Here is a 17,560-nt window from a genome sequence, read left to right on the forward strand (position 1 = left end):
GCAGAGGCAAGGAACGGGCTCTACCCACCCCGGAAATGAGACGAGAATGTGACGGAGAATAGCAGCAATCAGAACTGTGGGCAGGGCCCATCCGAGACAGGTCCAGGAGGCCAAACTGGGTGGAAGAGAGCCAAGAAGCACCACGGCCCCCCCAGGACATGTCTCACAGCAAGGGCCTGGGGGGCTGCTGGCGCGCCCTGAGCGGGCCCTGCATGGGCAGGTAGAAGGGGCTCCCTTCTTGGGCTCCACTTCCCCGGCCCCCCTGGAGATGGAGCTCTCCAGCTCCCTAGCGGTGTGAGCTGAGGACAAAGCTGCTTCGGGCAGAGGACAATCAGGGGATCCTGACAGCCCGTCCCTGGGAGCAGGCACTTTTTTTTTTTTTGTCCTGTCGGGATTGGGATAATTGGAGCATTAACGGAAATGCATTTCTCACCTATTTTCTGTCTGATTGAAAAGTACTTTGCAGTCATTTAGAACCCTCACACCCCTATAATCAGAGCTCACATCACTCTGACGGAGGCAGGAAACTGGGTCACGACGTGGGCCCAGGGCCTCCCAGGACACAACCAGCAGAGTGCAGGCCTGCCTCCCCCCCACAGGCCCCCCAAGGACATAGCCGGCTCTGTGCCGCCCCTCGGAGAGTGACAAGTTTCAGAAACAGGCTGAACTTGGATGGAGTCTGACAGGATCCAGTTTTATTCTCCTCTCATCACTGCCTCAAATCAACTATGGTCAGGCCTCCCTTTCTACACCGCTGAACCTCCGGCCCAGGAAGATGCCATGGCTTTGTGGTTACTTTTCCCAATTTTTTTGGATTTTTTTTTTTTTTTTTTTTAGTTAATACACAGTGTAGTATTGGTGTCAGGTGTATGCTATAGTGATTCCACGCTCGCATACGTCACCCGGAGCTCATCACGACAAGTGCCCTCCTTCATCCCATCCCCTACTGACCTGTAAGAGTAAGTCCCGTGCGGATAGTTAGCACTCTCTTTCAGGGATCCGAAGTCCAGCCAAACCCTAACAAAACTTCAATCCTATGGCTGTCCAGAGCTTCTCCCCTCCCGTCTGCAGCCTCACCCAAGCACGGCAGGAAGGGGAGCGGGGGATAGGATGGGGCTCCTTCCCCAGTGCCCACCGAGCCACAGGCACCTCGGGGATGCCCCACTGACCCCAGCCCCACCGGATGCCAGCAGTGGGGCTTTACCCAACCCTGGCCTTGCCCCTGCCCTCCTCCACCAGCCTCCCTCCTCCCAGCAGGAAGCAGAAGTGGGCACCAGTGTCTGTCCACATATGTTCGACCTGAGCTCCCGGAGACGCCATCAGTACTTCGCTCCCAGAACTCTCGAGCAGAACCCTGCCTCAGAGGTGGCGTGGAGCAGGTTCACGGCTTTCCTGCAGCTGGGCACTCTCCTCTTCCAACAGGCACCCCAAACTCTGCCAGCTCCCCCACCAATCACTTGACTTCAAACCCCAAAGCAGTCCTGGCCCTATATAAGGTCTCACTAAGTAGATTTGGAAGGAAGAAGAGACCATCCCCACTGCGCTGCTTTGGTTGGGGAGATGTTAGATTTTTTCCAGCTCTGCAGGTGGGGAGAGGTGGTTGTGGTAGGGACAACGTCAGTGTCCCCACCCTGGGGTCAAGGAGAGGCAGGGGTCTGAGGTCACCCACGCCCACACTCGCTCTGAAAGCCCAGCCTTCCTGATGGGACAGGGGCAGCAGTTTCCTAGAGGGTCTGCAGGGATGTTCTGGGCCCTTCAGACAGCGTTGTAAACACCTAATTTCCAGTAACAAATCCTTTTCAACTGAAAACAGCCGGAGTAGTTTCTGTTTCCTGTCACTATACACCTTTCCAAATTTCCAGTCTCTTCCTTTGCCTGGATGGGGTGGCAGTTGCTGGATCTGTTTTGCTACCTTTTATTACGTCCTGCATGGATGCGACTTGTCCTCATCCTTGACTGTGCACGTGAATCCCCAGGAGACCCTTGTTAAAATGCAGGTGTCTGATTCTGTGGGTCTTGGATAAGGCCCAAGAGTCTGCATTTCTAACAAGCTCCCAGTAGTGCCTTTGCACCAACCCCACCGCAGACCTCCTGAGGAGCACAGCCTCACACTGTGGGGGTACTTAGCATCTACTGCCCTCGGCTGAGGGCCTTTAGCTGCAAAACCAAGGCAGCAGGAAGCGGCCCCTTTACCGTCCTGCACAAGCGGTGCTGGGCCAGGTGAGTAGGGGGCACAAAAGTGAGTTAGACCCACTCGGGGCCGTCTCGGATCACAGCGAGTAGCTCGTACTGCGCACAGAGCCTGGGGGGCAAGGGGGACACAGCCTCCTGCCTCCTCTATGCCCTTGTGACTGAAGAAGTCTCGCTTCCCAGACACAGGTCAGCAGTGCTTCCTGGGTGGACTCAGGTTTTGGGGACCAGCACTGTAGAAGCACAGGGGAGCAGGGCAGGCATTTGGGCCGGGGCTGGGAGGGGGGATGGGCTGCGGCTCTGAGCTGGGTCTTTGCACCAGCGACAGGTTGGAGGCATCGTGGGAGAGGGGGGCAAGGAACAGCAGAATCACAGCGGAGAGGTAGGGAAGGGGGCTGGCCAGCCACACGCTCTGGAAACAGCCCGAGACAGGGTGGGACAGGGTGGGGTGCAGTTGAGGCAGGGGCAGGCTGGAATGCTGAAAGGAAGGATTGAAAGGGGGCTGAGGCCACCCAGGGAAAGCCACGCGAAGGAGTTTGGGGTGCCCCTAAGGCTCTTGAGCTGAGCTCTGTCAGAGGCATGACAACGTCCCCGGAGCAGAGGGAGGTGGTAGCCTGAGGAGCGGGGACACAGGGTAAAAAGGCTCTGAGTTCACATGTCCTCCCACTGGCTGGGTTACAGGAGCCCAGCCGCAGGGGCCTTATTATTTATATTTTATAAACAGAGCTATTCATGCAGGTGGCTTTCATGTTTCTTCAAAAGCTAGAAGACTAAATGGAACAACAGAAAAGGACATGTTGTCCATTTAGATGACCTCGTAAACATGGGCCTTCGAGGGACAGGTGGAAAATATCGAGCACGGCACTCAATAAACATGGGCTGCGTGTGTCAGGTGAATGAGCGCGTAAGGCTAGAGCAAGATGCCTGGGGCGGGGGGTCCGGAGGAGTCCAAGTTACCCGATCAGGGCAGTGCATCCCCAGGCAGCCGATCCCTTTGGGACCATCCTCTCTGTTCCTGCATCCCCAGCCCAGAGTCAGCAAAGTGGTGACTGATCACTAGGAAATTGCAGATCTTTTCCCCGAAATGCCTAACAGATATCTTGACCTAACGTTGCCAACATAAAACCCTTTCCCTCTCACCTGTCTTATCTAAGGCAGCTAATGGAACCGCTTGCCCAGTTCAGGCCAAAAAACTTTGGACACATCCTTGATTCCTCTTTCTCACCCCTGTGCCAAATTCCTCAGCTGGTCCGGTTGGCCTCACCTTCAAATTAGATCCCATTCTGACCTCTTCTCACCGTGTCCGCTACTCCTCTAGTCTTGCTTGGCCTCCCTGTGTCCTGCCACACCTTCCCTCAGGCAGGACCCATTTCCCACCCAGCAGCCAGGGAGGGTCTTTTCAAAATGTAAACCAGGGGATGTCACTCGTTCGTTACTTTTCTTGTTTAGCTTCTGCTTGTCGGTGGCAATGTAACTCCACAAAGGTGGGGGCTTGTGGATTTAGGGGGCCCAGGGTGGAAGAGAGAGCAGGCACATGAGTGCTCAGCAACCACGCTCCACACTGCAGAGGAACACAACCCAGGTGCTGGCTGAGCCATTCTCCAAAAAAATACCATGTGAGTGTTGGAGGGCATTACATAAAGTGATTTTTACAATGGTTTTCTAGAACATTTGGGAGAAACATTCCAAAACAGTAAGTAGAGTAGAAAGACTCTGGATTACCAACAAGGTGAATGGCTAAAATGATATGTAGCAGTCAATTCTAGAGTGTCACCCGGAATTCAAAACATTAGCCAGTGTCTGGTTCTAAAGGGACCCCACGGCAGTGTTTCCAAAATGTGACAAACGAATTTAGAAATGAAGGTGGGGGATGTTTTTCTTTGTCTTTTTATTAGGTACTTAATAAATATTTACCAAATGAATCAACTGCTTGTGTAATATGAAAAAGAAGGTGTGCCCAAAACGTCATTCTAAACTTCGGGGTGTGAGACGGATTGGAATGGCTGCAGAAACTGTATTCTGGAAAGGGGTCACTAAGGAACCCCAGCATTCCACATTCACCTCTGGGGGCTCACCCACGTATTCTCTGGCCCCAAGTTATGCAAATATTTATTTTATTGTCCTACTGTTTGGAATGTATTTTTGATAGCTGCTTCAAGCCCTTTGTGAAATGAGACAGGAAACGGAAGGGCAGACAAAACAAATGAAATCAGCAGACCCAGATCAAAGTTGACAAAGAGGCCAGGAAAGAGGGGAATTGAGAGTAGGTCAGGAGTGACTGTCTGCCCCAGTTACGGACTCCGGGCCCATCATTCTAGTTTTACATCTTCCTTTCTGGAAGGGAGAAGATTCTCTGATCAAAAGCTCCCTGGCCAGCAAGAGGTGGGAGATTCCATGGCCTGAGCCACGGCCCTGTCACCTCCTGCTGTCATGGGGACAGAGATTAGCAAGTGCTAAGCTCCCAGGGCTGGGAGGTGCAAGCAGGGCCAGCCAGGAGGGCCCACTGTGCGTCTTGACCTGATGGTCATTGAAGTTGTTGGGTACACCTAATCCAGCTGTCACCATGCACTCGCCCTACTCTGCAAACAACAGCTGGTCAGGGCTGGGCTCCACGGCTGCCCATCTGCCACCCGCCCTCCCCGGCCAGAGATTCACAGGTGTCTTTAAAGGCCCTTATCCCTTGGAGCATCTCCCCTTGTTTCCCTGGCTTGGATCTATGGCTCAGTTGGGGATTTTCCATCCTTCCCACAGAGTGTTCTGCTGGCAGTGAGTCCCAGATACGCCATCTGCCCTCCTGTATCCCACATCCTTCCCCAGGGTCCCTCACCACACACAGGGGCGAGGGAGTGACTTAGCGGCAGACTCGGAAGTCCAACTTGAATTCTGGTTCCAGCTGTGTGACCTTTGGCAAGTTACTTAGTCTCTCTGTGCCTGAGTCCCTCATAGAAGATGGAGACAATAGTAGGCACTCCAGAGCGCTGAGAGGATTAGCTGAGAGGGTTCAGTAAGTTAACATAATACAGAAGTTTGCACAGCGTCTGGCTCTAGTGCCCAAGAAAATGCCAGGTGACCTTCCAGAAGGCACCTTGGGCAGCAGATATCCCCTTTAACTCAAGCGGGGCCTTCAGCTCTGTCTGTCTGCATTCCAGTGAGGACAGCCAAAGCAACAGCTGTATAACCCTCTCCAGAACGTGTCCTGAAACCTATGAAGGAACCTTAAGAATCCAGCCGAAAGACTATAAAGCGAAGTCCTGCCCGCTAGTTTTGGGCCTCGGCTGCGATACCCCTTCATGGGAGCTGGTCCCAGCTCCCTATTAGAGTTCATGAAATGTAGGATCCCTCAAACCCAAAAAGAGTTTCGAATGCCTGGGGGACCAAACAAATGCCAATGTCACTCACGGCATGAAAAGCAGAGCTGTAGGGTGAGCCCACTAACATCATTCAAGAGTGAACGGAGGCCTTGAACTTGAAACTGTTGGGAGGCTCTGAATTAGGGGCCGTTTGAGATTGCCCTCAGTTCCATGACACCTGCAGCGCTGAGGGGCTGAGTCCAGCCACAACTTCATATTTTCTGGAGAAGACACAACCTTCCACAGCCTTCCTCTGCAGCCCCACCCCCCACCCCCAAGCCAGGCTTCCTGTTGTCTTGTGGCTCCCACGACAAAAAGCATGCGCCTAGAAGGTGCCTGCAGGCTGAGGCAAGCTGGCCTTCACCTACACAGTGGGGGAGCCTTGAGGTGTTAGCTTCCTATTTTCACCTCATCAATAAGAAGCAGCTGGAAGGGAAGCCAGAACCAAGGGTTGTTGTCCCCCATGGTCTCTCCAGAAATGGGAAAAGCTGGGGCGCCTGGGTGGCTCAGTTGTTAAGCGTCTGCCTTTGGCTCAGGGCGTGATCCCAGAGTCCTGGGATCGAGCCCCACATGGGGCTCATCCACTGGGAGCCTGCTTCTTCCTCTCCTGCTCCCCCTGCCTGTGTTCCCTCTCTCACTGGCTGTCTCTCTCTCTGTCAAATAAATAAATAAAATCTTAAAAAAAAAAAAAAGAAAGAGAAACGGGAAAAGCTAGGCCTTTCCTTTCATGGGAAGAAGGACAGGAAAATGGCTGGTTAACCCTCCCCACACTCGCTCCGTTCCGCCCAGGCCTCGGAGAGGCTGTCCGCTCCGAGAGGGTGCTTTCTGCTGCCTGTGTCAGGCACTGACTGTGTCGGGCGTGCGGTCCCTCATTTCATCCTCACGACCCTGAAGTCAGTATTCTTGTGCCTATTGACCGGTGAGGAAACTGAGGCTGAGCAAGGTGATGCCATGGGACCAGAGACTGGGGAGTGGTGGCGTCAGAATTCTAGAGGCAAACTCGCTGGCTTCACTAGAGTCCCCCCCTCAGTAAAAGATGAGTGAATGTGTCCTCCAGCTCTCCGCTCCACTCCCACCTCAGGCTTTCCTGGGTGGGGTCCCCACTTCCTTCTCCTTCCCTAGCTGGCCCGGCCCTGCATGAAAGCAGCTGGGGCATCAGAATCTGAGAGAACTGGATTCACTCCCTGACGTTGCCACTCACGGCGTGTGGTATGTGGAGCAAGTTACGTCTCCGGGCCTTGATGGGCTCATCTGAAAACAGGAATGTGGTTGCTTCCTTCAGAGCTGCCCAGAAAGGCGGAGATGCAGGGCAAGGCAGGACAGTTCTCAGCAGAAGCTTTGGATCCAGGCCACTCGGGCTTACATCCTGCCTCTCCCGCCCAGTGACCACGGGCCAGGGGCTGAGGGGCATCTCTGATCTCTCCTTCCTGATCCTCCAGGTGCCGACTGCCACGGTGTCTGCTTTGTGAGGTCGTGGGGACGATTTAGGGAGCTAATGAACGTGCAGTTTAAAATACCATGCTTGGCACATAGTAACTGATCAATTGACGTTAGCTATTGTTGTTATATTTTCTTCTCAACAAAACATTGCCCAGGGTGACCTTGGCCCCTCCATCTTGACCTCCAGTCCAGAGCTCTGGCTCTCCGGGCTCATTACCCAGCCTCCTGTGGATGTCCCACCGGGTGTCCCACGCCCCACCAGGTGTGTCTGATACCGTCCCTTCCACGACGGCCTCTTCCTGGGTCCCCAGTCTTGGATTTTACCATGTCAAATCCACTCTGGAGAGCCGGAGCGGTTTGAAAACACAAATCTGACCAACGGTTTTTTGGATGACACTCTGCAGGGCTCTCTAAGCGCAGGCCCTCAGCAGGCCACCCCCTTGGGCACCCTTGGCCTCAGGGAGAACCTTGGTCCCTGGTCTTGTATGCCAGTCCCCGAACAGGCCCCTCTGGCTGGGGTCTCCTTCTCTTCCCTTTCCCCTCCCCTCCCCTCTCCTCTCCTCACCAGGCTAACCCCTGTCATCTTCCAGGATTGGGCTCAGGTGACATCTCTGCCTGAAGCTGGCCCTGACGCTACCAGTGTGGGTCAGGCACCCTGGGTTTCTGCTGCCGGGGCCCTTGTGCACCCGCCTCTCAGCTGCTTTCAGTGAAGCCCAGCCTGTCTCCTTGTCTGCCTCCCCATCTGGTCCGGACACGCAGGACTGCAAAGGTCACACCTTACTGGTCCTTGCAGCCCAGTGCCTAGCTCAGGCTCTGACACTCTGACGCAGCTCCAGAAACGTCTGCGGAACAAACGAGGAAATACAAGGGGACCCCTGCAGGTGCAGCACCCCTCACCACTGTGGCTGCAGAAGGGCGTGGGGCTCCCACACGCAACAGGCCGATGGATGGGTGAAGTGGGATTATACAAGCCAGTCTAAAGGGGCCCCAACTATGGGGCTGTGGGCCTCCTGATGGTGGCATAGAAAAGCGGGTTACTTTACAAATCCTCAAAACTGTAAAAGGCCCACGTATGCCAAATAAAGCACGTCACTGAGCAGCACCTTGCCTCAAAACATCCAGTTGCAGCCTCTACAGAAAAAGCATCTGGGAGGAATCGGGGCCTGAAGTCAGGTCCCTGAGCAGCCATTTCTCGGACGCCGTGAGGCACGGCAAATTCAAGTTCAGGGTGGTGGCTGCCACTGACGTCTACCTCCCCACGCCCTTTTTCCAGAGCCTCAGGAAGCCCAGAGCAGTTAGCGGGCCACTTGGGATGAGGCTTTCCTTTTCCCCCTTGTCCAAGACGGGGTGCTCCCAGGGCACCCCCAAGTCCATTCTGAAAGGCAGTCTCTGCCTCCTATGGGGCCAGATCATTCTCTCTTCCCCAAAGTCTCTCAACTGAGCTTCACAATCCCAAGGGACCTCTCTAGACCATATTGCTCTGTGTTATAGCTGGTGATGTTCTTTCTGTCTGCTCTAATCATGAACTTGAAGGAGGGGTGGGATGGGTAGTTCAAGGGTCAAGGGGTTTGGGCACCACATCTGGCTTTGCAGGAATACCAGGTTCAGATCATTTACTTCTTTTAGAGAATTAGCCCTCAACCCAGGGACCCCTTGCCCGCGCTCCCACCCTAGGCTGTGACAGCAGGTGGACTGGCCACCCCCCTTGTCTGGAGAGAAGCAATCAGATGTGAGGGCTGCACGTTGCTAGGGAGCCGCTGGCAACAGCTGGCTGCGAAATAAGTCGTGTCCTTGGGAAAGCATGTTCCCAGCCGCTAATTAAATGCTGCTGCAGCCTCTCCTCCTTCGGGGAGCTATAGAAATGTGCTGAATTAATGCAGGCAGGAGCAGGCAGGGAACAGCGGGTGCACCAGCCCGCGAAGGCCCCTCCTGTCTGTACAAAGGAGAGGCTCAGGGGGTAGCAATGAAATTGCTCAGCCCCTAGGGACTAGGAAACAAAATCCTGGCCTAGGACGATGCAGCTCAACTAGCCCACGGGGTGCCCACCTAATACACCTCGGCTGTCACAGGGAACTTCACTGGCTAACTACTTTGTTAAAACTCATTAAATCCCACTTCTGGGTCTATAGCCAAAAGAATTGAAAGCAAGATCTCCGAGATATATTTGCATACTTCTGGTCACAGAGGCACTGTTCATGATGGCCAAGAGGTGGAAGCAGGCCACGTGTCCACTGATGGATGAGCGGATAAACAAAGTGCAGTGTACCATATAACGGAATATTATTCAGCCTTGAAAATGAAGGAGAGTCAGACGCAGCTCCAACCTGCACAAACCCTGAGGACATTATGCTAAGTGAAATCAGCCGGTCACAAAAAGACCCAGAAAAGGACAAATACTGTATGATCCCACTTACACGACGAAACTAAAGTAATCAAACTCACAGAAAGCACAGCGGCGGTCGCCAGGGGCTGGGCGAGGGGGAAGCGGGGCCTTATTGTTTCAGATTTGACAAAGCTGCAGAGATTGGCCACATAGCAATGTGAACGTATTTATCAATACTGAACCGTGAACTGTACGTAAAGAGGTAAGTTGGTACATTATATGGTTTGTGCTTTATACCACAATTAAAAATTGAAAAAAAAAAACCTCATTAAAAATGTTAAGTAAGGGGTGCCTGGGTGGCTCAGTCGTTAAGTGTCTGCCTTCAGCTCAGGGAGTGATCCCGGCGTTCTGGGATCGAGCCCCACATCAGGCTCCTTTGCTGGGAGCCTGCTTCTTCCTCTCCCACTCCCCCTGCTTGTGTTCCCTCTCTTGCTGGCTGTCTCTATCTCTGTCACATAAATAAATAAAATCTTTAAAAAAAAAAATGTTAAGTAAGGAGCGCCTGGGTGGCTCAGTCGGTTAAGCGTCTGCCTTCGGCTCAGGTCATGATCTCCAGGTCCTGGGATCGAGCCCCACATCAGCCTTCCTCCTCAGCAGGGAGTCTGCTCTCTCTCTCCCTCTGCCCCTCCTCACTGCTCATCCTCTCTCTCTCAAGCAAATAAAATCTTCAAAAAAAAATGTTAACTAATACATGCTGACATTAAAGAATTACAAAGATAAAATAAGCTAAAAAGTAAATGCCCACCTTCCCTTGCTCCCAGGTCTGCTCTCCAGAGGTAACTATTGTTAATAGGATCTTCAGTATGATTTCCAAAGTGTTCCATGACTCGATGACCCGATGAGCATGTGCATATTTATATCTATACTGACTTCAATCTCAATACAGATTTTAGGGTGGTTTGTTTTGTTTTGTTTTGTTTACAAAAAATGGCATCACACTAAACATGGTTGCTCAATTACTAGTAATGGCTCACAGAGCTTTCCAAATCAGTATGTACGGACCTGGCCCATTATTTTTAACAGCTGCATCAGATCCGATTTTATGGACATCTTACCATTTATTCTGTCTGTCCTCTATTGATGCACATAGTAGTTTCTACTTTCTCACAATGAAAAGCTGCAACGAAGTGGTGTTGTACATAGTCTTGCTCCTGTATGCTTAATACATAGAATTTAACTGGGTTTAAAAAATAGGAGCATTTTTGAAGATGCTGCTCTTTTGTCCTTCGGGAAGTCTGAGTCAGCTTACTCCCCCACCAACAGCGTGGGGAGAGCACACTACGTTCTTGACAACATAGGGGTCATCAAACATTGAACCTTCGCTCATCTGATAGGTGAAAAATAAATATCAGAAACATTTTCAGATAGCTCTTGACCATGTGTATTTATTTTTTCTGTGAACACCCTGCTAACAAGATTCTTTGCTCATTTTTCATTTGAGGTTGTTCATCTTTTCATTATATATTTTTAAAATGGTTTATACTGGGGCGCCCGAGTAGCACAGTCGTTAAGCGTCTGCCTTCGGCTCAGGGTGTGATCCCGGCATTCTGGGATTGAGTCCCACATCAGGCTCCTCCGCTGGGAGCCTGATTCTTCCTCTCCCACTCCCCTGCTGTGTTCCCCCTCTCGCTGGCTGTCTATCTGTCACATAAATAAATAAAATCTTTAAAAAATAAAATAAAATAAAATGGTTTATTACTAAGGAAATCAATCCTTAGTATACCAAATGTCATTTGTCATTCGATTTTTGATAATTTTTGTTATGCATAAGTTTCCATTTGTTTTTTGTGGGTTTTTTTTTTAAAGATTGATTGATTGATTGATTGATTGATTGGAGAGAGAGAGAGAATGCACAGAGGGAGAGGGAGAAGCAGGCTCCCCACTGAGCAGGGAGCCTGATGTGGGGCTTGATCCCAGAACGCTGGGATCATGACCTGAGTGGAAGGCAGACACTCAACCAACGTGAGCCACCCTTCTGAAAAGGGGCTTACTCACTGCACAATTATAAACCGAAATCGAGAAGACAAGAGCACTTGGGTAATCACGGGTCTACTTTGCAAGGGTCCCCTGTCCTTCTCAGCCCTTGGCACTCTGCCTGCCCCTTCCAGAACCCACTCTTTGCAAGACCCACAGAAATGTACCTGAGTCCCACGCCAGCTCTTTTCATTCTGCTTTTTCAAAAAATCACTATTTTCCTAACACAACACTTTCCAATCTTCTAAAACTCACCCCCCCCATTTGACAACCAGGACAGTCTCCTGTCCCTCCAAGGTTTTGAGATGTGTCTCAATTATGAATCCTTGTCTTCTGCATAACCTCCTCAGAAACTTTTTTTTAACTCTCTGCAATTAGTAATGTGAAAACTTACACAGTTTTTCATTCTCCCAATAAAAATATCAACTTGTTTTTTCAAAAGAAACTTCCCTCAAGATTCTAACGTGCCCACCTACTACCTCAATTTTATCTGTAACCTACCCTGAGTTAACACTTTTCAGATAAAGGTTTATTCTTTAAAAATTTAACCAGAATGACATTTAAAAAATTTTTATTAACAACTGACCTTGGAAAACAATCGAGAGGCAATTTATTCTGAGTAACACATCCTTCCTTAAGGACAGATTTAAAACCTTTTAACACCCCCTCACCCCCCAAAAAACCCTTTAAAGACAAGGGAGAAGAAACTGAGTTTGAAAATCACCTTTATTTTCCTTCTGCGTTCCCCCATTCAGAATATTTCCAATCCCCTTTTTTTTTTCCTTTTAGTAGAAACATAGACCCCTCTCTGTTCTTTCAACAATTAATTAAAGCTAAGTGACAGTCTCCTCTCCTAATCCTGGGGAGTTAATTACTAAGTTTGGAAGAGAAACAGTAGCTGAAGACCAGGACATCTCTGGTCTCAGGAAGAACGGGATGTGCAGCACAGGGCCCGGGAACCCCCTTCTACCAGCAGAGCCTGGCAGCAGTTTCAGACAGCTGTCCCGTGGCGCTGTAAGTGCTCCTGGTGGAGGACAGAACTCCATCATCAGAGTCAGTAAAACAAGATGCAGAGGAGACGTGGGCTCCCACAACACAGCCGTCCACCCCTCGGCTCCTTCTTCCCAACTCCGCACTCAGACACTGGTCACCTGGCAGCGTCACTGATGGTGCGATGGGTGAGCCAGAGCAACGCCAGGGCCCCTCTGGCTTTCACAGATGGGGCGAGAAGTGCAGGCATACCTCACAGAACGGTATTTTCCAGATACCGCGTTTTCACATGGCAACTCCACGTCTAGCAAATTTATTGGCACCATCGTTCTAATAGCATTTGCTCACTTTGTGTCCCTGTGTCACATCGGGTAATTCGTGCAATATTTCAAAGTTTTTCATTATATTAGGGTGATCCGTGACTGGTGATCTTTGATGTTATGTAATTGTTTTGTGTGTGTTCTGACTGCTCCATCCACCCATTGTTCCCCCCACTCTCTCTCCCTCTCCTTAGGCCTCCCTGATCCCTGAGACACAACAATATTGAAGTAGGCCAATTAATAACCCGACGATGGCCTCTAAGTGTCCAAGTGAAAGAAAGAGCCGCATATCTCTCACTTTAAATCAAAAGCTAGAAATGATTAGGCTCAGTGAGAGGAAGGTGTGTGAAAGGTGTGTTGAAGGTCCAGATGAGCCAAAAGCGAGGCCTCCTGCCCCAAACAGACAAGTTGTAAATGCAAAGGAAAGGTTCTGGAAGGACATTAAAAGTGCCACTCCAGTGAACACATGAATGATAACAAAGTGAAACAGGCTTCCTGCTGATACAGAGAATATCTCACTGGTCCGGACAGAAGATCCAACAGCCACAACACTCCCTTGAGCCAAAGCCTCACCCGGAGCAAGGCCCTCATGCTCTTCAATTCTGTGGAGGTGGAGAGGGGACGAAGCTGCAGAAGACAAGTCTGAAGCTAGCAGAGTTGGCGCATGAGGTTTAAGGAAAGACACCGTCTCCGTAACATCACACTGCAAGGTGAAGCAGCAAGGGCTGGTGTAGAAGCTGCGGCGAGTTCTCCAGAAGATCGAGCGGAGATCATCCATGAAGTGGCTCCACCACACGACGGATTTTCAGTGTGGACGAAACAGCCTTCTGTAGAAGATGCCATCTAGGACCTTCACAGCTGGAGAGGGGAGGTCCGTGCCTGGCTTCAAAGCCGCGAAGGACAGGCTGGCTGTCTTGTCAGGGGCGAATGCACCTGCTGACTTGAGGCTGAAGCCTGTGCTCATGTGCCGTTCTGAAACTCCTGGGCACCTGAAGAATGATGCCAACTCCACTCTGCCTGTGCTCTATCAGTGCAACAACAAAGCCCAGACAGTACTATGTTTACAACATGGTATACTAAATTTTTCAAGCCCACCGTTGAGACCTACTGCTCAGAAGATTCCTGTCAAAATATTACTGCTCATTGACAATGCGCCTAGTCCCCCAAGAGCTCGGACGGAGATGTACAAGGAGACTGATGTTTGTACACCTGCCGATACAACAGCCTTTCCGCAGCCCATGGATCTAGAAGTAATTTCAAGTCTCATTATCTAAGAACTATATTTTATAAGGCTATAGATACCAGAGACACTAATTCCTCTGGTGGATCTAGACAAAGTAAATTGAAAATCTTCTGGAAAGATTTCCAGATTCACCATTCTGGATGCCATTGAGAACATTCGTGATTTATGGAAAGAGGTCAAAATATCAGTATGTCAGTATTAACAGGAGTTTGGAAGAAGTTGATTCCAGCCCTCATGGATGATGTCCATGGAGGAAGTCTCTGCCCGTGTGGCGGAAACAGCAAGAGAACTAGAATGAGAAGTGGAGCAGAAGATGGGACTGAACTGTTGTGATCTCACGATCCAACCTGAACAGGTGACGAGTTGCTTCCATGGATGAGCAAAGAAAGTGGTTTCTTGAGAAGGAGTCTACTCCTGATGAAGAGGCTGTGAAGATTGTTGGAATGACAACAAAGGATTTAGAATATTACAGACACTTAGCTGATAAAGCAGCTGCAGGGTTTGAGAGGACAGACTCCAATTCTGAAAGAAGTTCGACTGTGGGAAAGAGGCTATCAAGCGGCATCACCTGCTACAGACAATCATTCGTGATAGGAAGAGTCAATGGATTCAGCAAACTTCATTGTTGTCTTATTTTGAGAAATTGCCCCAATCCAAGGCAAGACCCTCTATCAGCAAGAACATTCTGACCCACTGAAAGCACAGATGATAGCATTTTTTAGCAATACTTTGCACACTTAACAGACGATAGCATAGTGTAAATACAGCTTATATATGTACAGGTAAACAAAAACATTCACTGGATTTGCTTTATCGGAGTACTCATTTTCTTGAAGTGCTGGGGAAGGAAACCGAAGTATCTCTTGAGTTGTAGCTGCATTCGGAAACATTTCAGAAACTCAAAGGTTGGAGCCTATGACTTACAAATTCTCATGTTCTCAGTTCCTGGCGCTTCGTAGGTCCTCAATAAATTTGAAATCCTAAATGAACAAATAAGCCAACCTACACACTAGTGTGAAGAGGGAGAAATATGTGGAACGTATTTTCAACCTCTAATAAAAGATACCTTTGTTGGTCGTTCCCCCTGAAAGGGAAGGAATGGATACAGAAGCACAGAAACATCAGAATTCCCTATTAATGTTGTTGGTAGTCAGTAAAATACCAGTGTAGACCTATAGAAATCCAGGATTTAAGTGGATTCTGACAGAGGCTGGATTAGTTTTACCTGCCATTAACTAGTAATGATGATAGTCTCTCTGAGATCAGTTTCCCTATTTATAAAATGAGGAAAATATGGCATTTTTCAAATACAAGGTGTTACATTGCAAAACGCACTCTTATTTGTGTTAATTATATATTGTTATATAACAAATTACCCCCAAAATTCAGCAGCTTAAAACACCATTAATCTCACACAATCTGTGAGAGCCAAGAATCTGAAAGCAGCTTGGCTGGGTGGGTTTTTTGTTGTTGTTTTTTTTTAAGATGTATTTATTTATTTTAGAGAAAATGCACGCATGAGTGGGAGGGGCGGAGGGAGAGACTCTCAGGCGGACTCCGCACCAAGCGTGGCTTGCCTGGGTGGTTCCTCTTCAGGGTTTCGCCTAAGGCTGTACTCATTTGTTGGCTTGATAGAAGCTGGAGGATTCACCTCCAAAATGTCTCTCTCACATGGCTATTAGCAAGAAGCCAAGTGGGTCTCTCCAGAAGGTTACCTGATATCCTCATGACAGCTGGTTTTCCCGAGTGAGTGATTCAAGGAGGTGGGGGGGGGGGCGTAGAGTAGATGCAGAAGTCTAGCCCTGAAATTCCTTTTATAACCTGGGATTGAAAGTGACCCATTCACACTTCTGCTGTGTTGTATTCGTCACACAGACCAACCCAGATCCAGTGATGGAGGGAACTACACAACAGCATGAATCTAGGAGGTGGGATCATGGTGGGCCTCTTGGAGGCTGGCTACAAACAATGTAACACTAACAAAAAAGAACCCAGATAATTACACCATGACAATGCTTTCTTATTACTTGGAACTACTATTTTATACTGTTTTAACCATGCCTTTTATTTTTTGATGATTTGACATGTTAGGACCTCACTGACCCTATAGGGACTGCCGCTCCCTATAGGGAGTTAGCTAATTCCTAAAGATACCAAATAGCACATCTGGGAGTGTGCCTTTATTTGCACACCAACCAATCCAGAGCCAATACCCCAACCACCTCCTTCATGGTGCTCTTACACTCTGGGCCACTATCCAGCTGCCCTAATACCTCAGAGCCAGGTATCAGACAACTAGGGACAGTCCCTATGTTCCAGAGTCCACCGAATACTCCCATTAGCCAATCCCAAACCTACTCAGCTTGCCTTGCCTGTTCCTTCTTGTAGAAACCTCAATAAAGGCAGCCTGGGTGGCTCAGTGGGTTAAGCGTCTGCCTTTGGCTCAGGTCATGATCCCAGAGTCCTGGAATCGAGTCCCACATCAGGTTCCCTGCTGCGTGGGAAGCCTGCTTCTCCCTCTCCCTCTGCCTCCATTCCCGCTCATGCTCTCTCTCTCTCTCTCAAATAAATAAAATCTTAAAATTAAAAAAAAAAAGTTCTTAAAAAGAAAAAAAAGAAAAAGAAACCACAATCAAGGCTCTTGCCCACATTTTCCCTGGCTCCCTTACCTCCTGAGTGACCCAGGTGCTTGCCCATGGAAGCAAGGCACACTGCACCTCCTGTATCTAGACACCTGTAAGTAAAACAGACTTCTTCCTTCACGAGTCACTTCCATGTCTGTGTGTCGAATTAAAACAAATCCTTGGATCCTTAAAACATATACTTACCCAAAGAGCATTTTAGGCCTTTTTCTGGACTTAGAGGCATTAGGGGTGTGCTGAGGAACAGCCAGTGTCACCAGCATTTCTCATCTGACTTCAGCTCTAGTGTCGTCTTCTTCCTATTCGGAATCATGTGGCCCCTGTAAGTTAATCAGCTTCTGTTCAAAGTCAGCATGAAGTTCCTGACAAATTGGTTCACACCTTAATGATTAGTCCCGTGCTTTGCATGAATTGGTCACACCAGGCCTCTCATTGCATTAAAACTTCTTCCATTTATTCCAAGGCGTGTGATAGCTTTCCCTTCATTCATGTGCCCTGCTTGGTGTTTGATAAGCAATTCTTGTGCACGACTCTCAGCATGTCCATAAAACCTCATTTACCAGTGGTTACCTTGCTTTCTTTCTTAGTTCCAAAAGCCCAGGGTTACTGATTTGCAAAAATATCTGGCCTCACATTCATTCCTGCAGTGGCAAACCTTTGCTTCCCTGATACCAAAATTAACCGCACTTCTGCGTCTGTACCTTTCTGTACATAAAATAACCTTTCATTTCAACACGAAATCACAGTACAATCTTTTTGAAGACATTTTAAATATCACGTACATTTAACACACGTGGTATCCCTAGTGCATATTACTCAGCAGGGCTGACGACAATGTGAAGAGCACACCCAGCGTGTACATGCACAGGTGACAACAGCAGTGACGTCACGGTCACTGTCTAGCATCACTGATAAGACACCGATATTAGATACACTCCAATCCTGAAAAATGCATCTCCGAATTCACGAAATGAAGGAATACCTTCCAACAAAAGGTGCTTACATAGCTTCCGGCCCCACAGTAAATG

At 49.3% G+C, this 17,560-nt stretch overlaps 1 long non-coding RNA gene across 1 annotated transcript; it reads right to left on the reverse strand.

Annotated features, from left to right (window-relative positions):
- Positions 1 to 12,045: 12,045 nt before the first annotated feature.
- On the reverse strand, positions 12,046 to 17,311 carry LOC121105519. Its single transcript, XR_005838063.1, has 2 exons — positions 16,719 to 17,311; positions 12,046 to 14,316 (listed from the first exon to the last, which is right to left on the reverse strand). It is a non-coding gene; the product is annotated as an uncharacterized LOC121105519 (long non-coding RNA).
- Positions 17,312 to 17,560: the final 249 nt, after the last annotated feature.

Source organism: Ursus maritimus, unplaced genomic scaffold, assembly GCF_017311325.1.
Source record: "Ursus maritimus isolate PB19 unplaced genomic scaffold, ASM1731132v1 scaffold_27, whole genome shotgun sequence".
Taxonomy (NCBI): Eukaryota; Metazoa; Chordata; class Mammalia; order Carnivora; family Ursidae; genus Ursus; species Ursus maritimus.